The sequence below is a fragment of the Danio rerio genome, chromosome 19 (genome assembly GCF_049306965.1).
Source record: "Danio rerio strain Tuebingen ecotype United States chromosome 19, GRCz12tu, whole genome shotgun sequence".
NCBI classification, from domain to species: Eukaryota; Metazoa; Chordata; class Actinopteri; order Cypriniformes; family Danionidae; genus Danio; species Danio rerio.
This window is the reverse complement of record NC_133194.1, coordinates 29,176,332-29,186,709: the sequence shown is the minus strand read 5'-3', so window position 1 is coordinate 29,186,709 and position 10,378 is coordinate 29,176,332. Positions and strand designations below refer to the sequence as shown.

Genomic DNA, 10,378 nt, shown 5'->3' with positions numbered 1-10,378 from the left:
ATTAGTCTGGGTTGACCACATGTCTTTGGACTGTGGTGGAAACCGGAGCACACGGAGGAGTGCATGATTACAATATACTAAAGGCAGAAGTAGTAGTGTCTGCTAATTTGCAGCACTTCTTGATTTGACGCCATATTTTTAAACAGTTTGAAACAATCCAGTTATCAATCTTAACTGATGTGAGTAATTTAGTATTTGAAAACAGTAGGGCTGGAAGTGAGCTGTCTGTAATTCCATTTTTTCAATAGCGACCCAGTGGGGTATACTATAGGTTTTTTTTATCTAACCGTTGACAGGGCACAGTGAATCATCTTATTAAAACAATTATTCTGACTAAGAGAAGATAATATGAAGTTGAACCTGCTTGTCCAAGCCTTGTCCTCATAGTTCATTCATAGTGAATTACTATCAGTGAGCGAGGGGTGTGCTTAACAGAGATGTAAATAGAATTTTATCATACATTATCTGATTGGCCAAGAGGCATATTCGCAACTAATTATGTTAATTTGGCTCCGCCCCCTGAAGTTGAATCCGCCCCTCTTTGCGCTACCATCCTCAGAAGCCGTTGACGGCTCTAATAGTGACGGATCGACCCCCGCAATATTATTTTATTTTTCCTTTTTCATTTGTTTTGTGGAAAAAAAGAAAAAGGAGTACAAGTAAGCTTCACTGCACACATCCGTCCTCAGCAATCCCCATCAGATCTCTTCAACACATAATCCTGTTTTGAGCTTTTGTAAGAGATTGTGCTAACGGTAGCTAGTACACGATTATTGCTAATAACTCCACGATACAACCTCGAGACAAGTCGGGACAAGACCAGGTTAGTAGCTGTGTCTAATGACCAATCGAGTGTATTGACGAGGCTTTATTATATAGGTGTTTGTTTATGTAGTGTTGGGATACAGCTGTCCTGCTTTTCATCTGTCGGTGTCGGCTAACGTTAGCATGCTATCAACACAGCTTGTGTGTCACATTTTGGTGAATATTTACCATGTGTATTTTTAAAAGCCTACCATTTAGGTGTTTTGTTTAGAGCGCTAGCAGATTTTAGGTTCGTGTTTGGGTGGAGTGCTAACGTTACTTGTAGATTGAAGAAATGTATTAACGTTGGACGTGCATTGGCTGAGACTGCATGACAGACAAGTGCATTGTTTTGGTTGGGAATCAAGGATCCGGTGAAGTTGTTGGTTAAATGCATGTTATATTGTAGTTTAAAATTCTCAATTTGGGTTTCTATGTGAGCGCAGTGTTGTTAAATCGTCATAAATCCCGATGCTAATGTGCTTGTAGCACTGGCCTCGCTTCACCGCCGCCATTTTGTTTTGTTCTCGCCATCAAATCCTCTAATCAATCCCGCAGCATCAGTTATATGATCGTTTATTTTCTCATCTTCTTTTTGTTACACTTTCGATTTATATATCATTTAACTAGATTATTGCGCCTGTCTGAATTGATATGTGATTGCGAAGATATGTATATTATGAAATAGGTAGGTCTTCCCCCTCCTCTCCTCACGAAACATGGAGGCCGCGGTTACAAGACGCGAGTTAAACAGTCAACACATAAGTTAAATTTCACAGTATTTTTAATCCGTCAACCGCCGCTTTTTATTTCAGATATAGAGCTTTGATGTGGTTTTGGAGGATAGCGTTAGTGTTTTGTGTGTGAGGCTGTTGTTTTCCCTTATGACCAGTTGGCAAAGCGTGTAAAATAATCTCTACGCAGCTCCTGTTTGCCAGCGCTTGCTTCATGTTGCGTAGAGATTATTTTTCAGGCTCTGCCAACTGGCCATCACTGCTATTCCTAATCCACATCTGCCCAAATCAATGACAGTGATGTGCAGCCGACTGCCTGGCGTTAATGTGCTATATAACTTAAACGAGCAGGGTGGTTTGTGGCTCTTCACTGATGTACTGTGCGGTTTTAATATTCGTAGTGGTGCAATTTTGCTCTTGCTTTGACGCTTTATGCCAAATTTACCACCAATTTCCCCTTTACTTAAGTCATTGCTATTACTGTAAAATAGTATAAACCACTTTAAAGTTCCCTTTCTCTGTATTAAAATCTTGTAGTTTTGTACTTTATTTTTTTTCTGTCAACGTTATTGGCATTTAGCTTTCATATTTATTTTGTTATTGCATACATAACTAAAAAGATGCCCTGTTGTTAGACATGCTTTAATTTTCTGACTACTTGGTCGCATTGTTTTAACTTTAGAACAGTTAAGTAAACAATATTTGGTGGAATAACCGTGATAGTTAATCTCAACAAATGAAAATATATGTTATTCTGACCATTTAGGGCTTTTCACACTTGATATTGTTGACCCTGGGTAAACAAACATTGGTTTAACAGGATCCTGACTTGTATGTAATCATGTTTCACACTATTTATCATACTATACTTGGGGTTAAGTGTTAATACTGGGTGGAACAGATGTTTCATGCTGTATATTTTTCTAAATGAATTGCTAACCTTGCTTAAGATCAGAGTTTCATAACTACAGCTAAAATGCAGTGCTAATGCCACTTTCAAATCACAGGATGTGAAATGTGACTTTACCCAGGGTTAATGGTGTTTAGAATGCCTCATAGCTTGGGATTAAATAAAGATAGAAAAGCTTTTTTCATTTTCTAGAAAAAAATGTTATAATTCATTCATTTAAATGTTTAGTATTTTTTATTTGAAAATGAAAAGGGCTGTTATCAGTCTTTTATAGAATCAAACAAACATAAATATTATATTAATACATCAAGAGATACAGAAATTCTGAGTGATCTAGATTTTTTTTACATCTGTATGTATTTCTGCATTTAGATGTATAAATAGTTTATTTTTTCATATATTACTTGTGAGTGTAAATGTATTGCACAAATGTGTTAAGAACAATTTATTGTGATTGGGACATTGTGTTGCCGAATATTCAATACTTTTTTTTTTAATCTTTGCAGTATGATTGTTTGGTGGAATTGTAATCGCTCTATATTGTGTTTAGAAGAGACATTTAAAATTTTACAGTAAAAATATATCAGACAAAAATTTAAAGTGTTTTAAAAAGTGATGTACAACATTCTTTGTTTTGGTCCGTTAATGAAAGTAATAATGTTTCTCTATGTAACCTGCTTTGAGAATTACATGTTTGTCAGCAAAGGTCCACCAGGGAAGACATGGACTTCCTGTTTGAATTGTTGCCATAACAAGGTTATTGTAAGAGTACTTATTACCAATAATTGCGCTGTTCTTTGTTTGCTCTTGTAGGATGTTGAGGCAACATTTTTCATGCCTGTATTTGGTGGCATTTTTCTGTGGAACAGTTTGTATTGTAATGCAGATGTGAGTGATGATGAATTGATTCACAAATGTGAAAAATCTAATCTATTTCTGAGTATTTATAAAGTGATCCAATGCGAAAGGTGGAACTCTAAAGTGCAGAAGTGTAGCACCTGGATATTCTGAGGTGTGCACATCACAGATGCATGACAGTGGCTCGTAAAAATCAGACTAGCATTATTCACGTTTAAAACTGCCATAAGAATTGAAATTAGACTTTACTTGCTCATTATGACACACAACAGGAGAATGTTGGTTGGGCAACTACTATTTTGTCTGTGGTTAAGAATTTGTTTATTTGCTACAATTATGCTGCTACAGGAACATGTTTCGTTAACTGTTGGTCCTTTGTAACCATAAACCTGTTCGCGTCTGCTATAAGATATTTTTTTGTTGATCAGATCAAAAGTGGACAATGCTAAGTACAAGTGTGAAGGGGCTGTTTTGACCACATTCCGAGGTGGTCTAAAATGCATTTGACTTAATTCCTCTAACAGTGCGAACCCAAATGTGGGTGAATGTGGGTGAACACATTCAATGCAAACAGTAACTGATTTATGAAACATTTTTAGTTGTACTTGTAGGCTATTTTAATAAGATTTTTTTTTATCATAACAATGTAGAATTTAACATTTATAATACAAAATTACAAATAGTTATAATTGTTATAAACATGGATATGCTGTCTTATAACAAACCAAAACAAAATCATTTGAACTGAAACTAAAACCTAGTTTACACTATCGCAGATCGTTGTGGCGTTTAGACTACATGACTTGATTTTGTTTTTGAGTTGTTGTTTTGTTTACTCTACATGACAGTACATAATTTATCTACACAAGGGAGGGTCACACACTACATGATTCGTCAACAACTCTTTCACCTAACGTCTCAGTCCAGCCCCCAAAACACAGCCAATAAAATGTTGAGGACACCGCCTTCAGAAAACTGAATACTATTGGCTGACACAGCATTTGAAAACTCTGAAAGCATTAGAAAGTATCGTCAATCAGCTGAGGTGTCAGTGGGTCAATTGCTCATATATCTGCACGGTTCAGCCAATTGATGTGACTTTAAGATGCTCTAGTGTCTGTGTAAATACAGAGTAAAGGGAGTGCATCGATGACAATTCTGGCCAATCACGTTTTTATTAAACTCCTGAACACAACAACCATTCAGCTCATGACTTGCTCTCTCATTGGCTTCAGCTCGTCACTACACCTGACCCTATGTGTGGTTGAGTCGGCTGACTCTGAAAATGGTCTAGAACAGGGGTCATCAAACTTGTTCCTGGAGGGCCGGTGTGCTGCAGATTTTAGCTCCAACCCTAATCAAACACACCTGAACAAGCTAATCAAGGTCTTACTAGGTATACTTGAAACACCCAGGCAGATGTGTTAAGGCAAGTTGGAGCTAAACCCTGCAGGGACACTGGCCCTCCAGGACCAAGATTGGTGACCCCTGGTATAGAATGTTTAGCATGGTAGATGTTGGATTTTCATCTGTGAGGTGTTGGTCACGACTCACTGAGCCTTTTTGATGTGTCATTCAGTAGTTCATAGAGCACCTGCAGATTTTCCTTCAACCACAGGCCGATCAGTTGGCAAGCTTAGTAACTTGCAAATTGGCCTTAAAATCCTGTAGTGTGAACTAGGCATACTTCTCTTATTAAGCAGGAATACATTGTTTATTAGATTATGGAGTGTTTTCTCCATATTGTTTATTTTTTGCAACAATATTGTTTTGTTGCAGTTCTGCCACTACATACGATGCTTTGGGAATTTTCAGAAACTTTTTTAAGTCTTTGAAATATTGTACCTATAAACAATACTAGTAGATACAACTGTGTATAAAAGTTTTCTTTTGCAACATGGAAGTGTTTGACTGGGGAGTGGAGGTGGCTTTGGGTGACAACATGCCTAGTACATTTTGGTAAAATTTTTTATAACTATTTGGGCAAACTGGTATATTTTCTCTTGTCAGGTACCTCTGATTTCAACATACTTTGAGTCTTCCAACTAGACAAGCAGCCTCGTTTAATTGAATGTCAATTCTGCCAATGGTCTGAGTGTGCATATACATACACTCAAGTTTATTTATGTGTATGCTAGTGTACGTGTACAGCATACATGGCATAGATTTCACCTTCAGGTCATCACTAGCCCTTCTGTTTTTTGAGACAATAAAAAAGATGTTAAACACCTAGACGTCTGAGAAGGGCCTAACTTATGAAGAGAAGTAACAGAAACTAGACCGATAAAACTTTTTAGTGTGCATGTATTAATGGCCTGCATAATAATAATATTTCCTCTGTGTACATTTATTGTTAAGTTTAGCGTCTGCTGTATTTTTGGAAACATTGTAGTGGCAATATTTTTTGTTGCATGTCTTAAATTTACATAATACATTGGTATTGTATTTAGATTATATTTACTGTAAATACTGCATCTATTGCAATAGTAGGAATGTCAGTATGTTTTTCACTGTAAATTTAAAAGTGACAATGTTTCGACTTCCAAAATCTAAACCTTAAGAAGTATTTACTGTAGAATTACATGAGATATCCTGTTTGGTCCGTTACAGTTTTTCACCATTTATAGTGAGTGAACTTTTAACTCTTTCCCTGCTATTGAAGAAATAACTTGTCAAGTAAGAGAAAAGGTTTCCCTGCATTTGAGTTTTTACGGCAATAAATTTTTTATGTATGTAACAGTAGGGGCCTGCATGAGGTACATGATGTGACGTTACATGCTTAGGTGGAAATTTTGGAAAAATACTGACGGTAGCTGGCAACTTAAAAAAAAAATCTGACCAGGAAAAAGGTAAATATTTATCAGGTTTTCATTTTACTCAACCATCTTCTCTTAAAGAAGTGGTCCACACTCCACAGTGTATTTTTAAAGGGCCATGAAACCCCCTCGTTTCAGCAGGGTGTTTTCACACCTCTACTTTGGAAAAAGTCAGAAAAGTGGGCGTGTCCAGCTCTGTTTAGGGGGGAGTGTCGGAGGAACTAAAGTGGGATGGTGTGGGAGTGTCTATTTGTGCACGCGCGAGTTTCAGAGTCAAAATACACACCCACACAGACAGGAGTAAGTGATGGTGTTTAACCTACATGGACATCTGTAGTCGAATTATTTGCCAAATTATTAAATGTTGGACTTTAACAGCAGTTTGGCTCTTTCATTCAGGGAATTCATTCATGCCTCTCGCGACAAACGAGATATTTGATTCGAGGAACTGATCTAAGCGTGTATTTTTCATGCAATGTTTGATACCGCACGGCGAATGAGAGAAAAAAAAAACTCCGCATTTCCCGGAAACTTAGATGCATACGGCAGGTAGTGTCAGAAACCCACGTGTGTTATTCCGGTCACAAAATGCGGTGCTAACATTTCTGCACTCAGTGCAATAGTTAACTTAATTCGATACGAACAAACTGAATAAACAAAGAGCACTGGTCGCTCACTTACCAAATCTGTAGAGACAGGACAATCACCAGCAACTAGAGCCGCGTCTATATAGAGAGAATACTACAAACGAATCCAGATTTCAGCGTTTGCAGATGTGAACAGCTCTCAGGTAAACAATAATCCTCCTTAGACACGTAAGTTATTGTTGTCGAGCGTCGCGTACACTGTAATCCACACGTGATCCAGATAAGCTCTCACAGAGAGAAAATGAAAACGAAACTTAACGGCAGCAAACTATAAAAGCAACACTTCACGCTTGTTTTGCCAACACAACGTGGCGTCTTTGTGGTGTAAGCGCGGTGACACAAATGAATATTAATGAAGTTTCACAGTAGAGCGCGCTGATTGGTTTGAACCAAGCCTTACTCATGCATTAATGTATCACACTGTAAGACGTAATAAGACTCACTCTGGCACAGACGCCCAGTCTGCACGCTGGAATACAACGCTATTATGTCATGACCGTGACGCAGCTTCAAAAATTCGTTTCAAACAGGAAGTACGAATTTGCTTGAAATAACGCAAAAACAACCAATTTACACTTTTTAGTGAAATATAGGTGTCCTAAAAGTGTTTTTAGCAGTGTGGGACACATATACGACTGCAGGGGTGATAGCGTTCCGGCACCACGCCGGATTTCCGGCGTACTGTGGCTGCGGGGGAAAAAAAAAATCAGGTTCACGGATATTGATCTGTCATTTCTCTAGATTCACAGAATTCACTCACTGCTGAAAGCGCCGGATTGGTTTTTATTAAGTGCCATTTTGTGTGCTCGTGAATCATCTTTTGAGTGTAGACGCCATGTAAATAAAAGATTCATTGTGTAATTTAGAGAGCTTTATAAATCATAACGGATCTTTGTGAGATCTCTATGAACTAAGATTAGTGACGCTTTTTAGTGATAATAAGAGGAGCGTGCTTTGCACTTTCCAGGCTATAATCCATTCAGAATTTGTATGAAACTTTCGTTTTCGGCACATATACGCTGATATGTTTTGGGAATGGCATCTGCATATTTACACTGGGTTTATTCTCGAAATAACGGTGAAGCAATAGACGGGACAAAAATATATTTCCCCCTTCTCCTTAAACCACTTAGTGTTTCAGCTATGAAATAGTTCAGTTTTGTATGTAGCCTAATGGCAAAGTGTTTATATTTAGTTTCGTTTTTTATTCAGCTTATTTAGAAAAACGTTTGGAGCATTTTTTATTCGTTAAAAATAAGTTTTTTTTTAACGAACAGCGCCCAGCGGAAGACCATCATTGTCTGTTTGATCAGTTTGCCTTCTCAGATCATCACGACTTAGTTTGCTTATAAAAAGCTTGCAGGACATCGAGGCGCGAAAGAAATCACTTGCATTTTTTCAGTGGGAGCAATTTAAAGTTAACCGTCATTTTTGCTCACAAAGTACGAGTAATACATCAAAAAACGTTACAGCGATTTTTATAAAATAAAGAAAACCAAAACTATGCGCTTTCTGTCGTCTGGTTTTTGAACTGGAGCGCTTAACAAAATGAAGCAAAATGTATATGCCTCACAGACATAATAAATATATTTATAGAAAGCTTTAAATTATTACTTAACGAAATAAAACAAATCGAAAACAAAAAAAGTCCTTCATGTAATCCGTAAAGATGAATTTCTAAAGGCGAGTCCAAGAGGAGATTGCCAGTCAGGATCTTTGCGACACTGACTCAGAATAAGTTTATTAATAAATAATTAAGATATGTCCTTACACTTTCCTCGACACATTCATTGTTATTTGTTTTTGCCGGTGCTTGGGGCGAGTTTTAGCTTATTGTGTGCGCTTGAACGCGGATTCACAGTAGCAGTTTTAACATGGAGTGACACGACATCTGACGTACAGATGACACTGGCACATTCTGGTGGCACGTCCGGTGTTTTCCACTGTCATATGTCACTCGCTAGTGGCATGTGTAGTGACCTAGTGACCTGTGTCACTCAGAGTGTCGCGCTGCATGTCACTGCAGTGACATCGACACCCGGCGAAGCTTATGACATTAATTAACACGAGCAAAACCATATTTAATCATTACGCGACTTTTAACCTAATTTATCGCGTCACAAGTTAGTTTATTTGCTGAGCTACTCCACGATGTTTTAATTTAAAAGCATTTATTTTATGTATTCGTAGTCATACTTCCGTACGTAATATAGTCATTTGACAGTACATGTCATTAAAATTTATTGTGGCATGCTTATGTATGGGAGGGGTTACACTTATCTGTTGTACTGTATATTATTGCATCCTGGCAGTTCCTTTGTTCCCTACAATATGGACTTCTCTATGTTTTTAATTCATTCATTTATTTTATTATTTAACTTATTTTCATTTTAAGGTATTTTAAATAATATCCTTTAAAAAGTTATAATAAAATGCAAATTTAAAACTCATAACATATATGCATGTAAGATAACAGGTGTCATTTGCCTAATGATTTTTAAATATTAAGGCAAAGAGACTTATAAGATTAATGTGCTTATAACGTGCTTATACTGACACCTACTGGCACATGTCACAAGATCACTGACACTGGCATGTGTCACTGATATTACTGGCATGTGTCTAAAAAGAGCCACTTGACAATAATGATGATCAGGGTTACACATAGGCTGTTAATATATTTGGGCCCAATAATATATTATAATATAATATAAATATATTATATTATGTGTTAAAAGTGCGTTGCATACTCACCTCAGGGGCAAGGAAAAAAAGTTCAGGCTCAGGAATTTTTTCCACTATCAGCCCTGCGACTGTCAACAGCTCAAAAAATGTGTTTTGGTGTTTCGTGACCCTTTAAGGTTTGGTTGTTTTTATAAGATTCAAAGCAATGTGTACTCGTGCTTCATTTGTGGAAAATCATGTTATATTTTCATATATCTTTATTTAATTATACAGCTGCTCCATGAACATGAAAACAACAATCATATTTCCTGGTTCCTTCAAAAGCCCACCCTCAAGAGGCTCTGATTGGTCAGCTAACATAATGTGTTGCGATTCACGGATCAACTCCATGTCACCACGTCACGGCCCTACTAGCACGCACTTTAGCGCTGTTTCTACAGTAGCTAAATCAGAAAGAAAATTAAGAGCGAACAGCTGAACCTCACGCCTGCACTCTAGAATACAATATGACAAGTTTGAGTTCTAAGCATGTTTAAGTTATATGAAATGTTCACATGTCTTTTGCGAGTTTATTATTTGAGATGTAGAATGCACGGAAAGCATCCACAAAGTGAGACACTGCAGCGCTGCTGAAGATTGTGGGTGTTTGACTGATAAATATGAATTTGTAGTTAAATTGTTAACAGTGCCAAACAGCATTTCCCATTGTTTACATCCTTGTCAACGTCCTCACTACAACATACTGTTAACACTAGAAACGTTACATGTAATTGATCAATTTTACCAAATAAAAGCACTTTCAGGTTGTGGCTCACAATCTACAGCTTTGTCGGTTGGAAGAGTTTTAACCGAATCCAGCACTGAACTGGGAGATATTCTGGAAGCTGTTCTTTGTCAAATGCTCTATATATATTTTTTAAATAT

General features: G+C 37.2%; 1 protein-coding gene across 5 annotated transcripts in view; it reads left to right on the top strand.

The window, feature by feature from the left end:
- Positions 1-557: 557 nt before the first annotated feature.
- The window catches only part of prrc2a (proline-rich coiled-coil 2A), a 29,403-nt gene continuing 19,582 nt past the window's right edge, over positions 558-10,378 (top strand). For 2 of the 5 annotated variants that reach the window (XM_009294206.4, XM_068215056.1), the window contains exon 1: positions 558-659. The gene's annotated coding sequence lies outside the window, so the exon portion shown is untranslated. Of the gene's footprint in view, positions 824-10,378 lie in introns of all 5 variants that reach the window. The other 3 variants (NM_201347.3, NM_001365423.1, XM_005170015.5) reach the window with 2 other exon arrangements.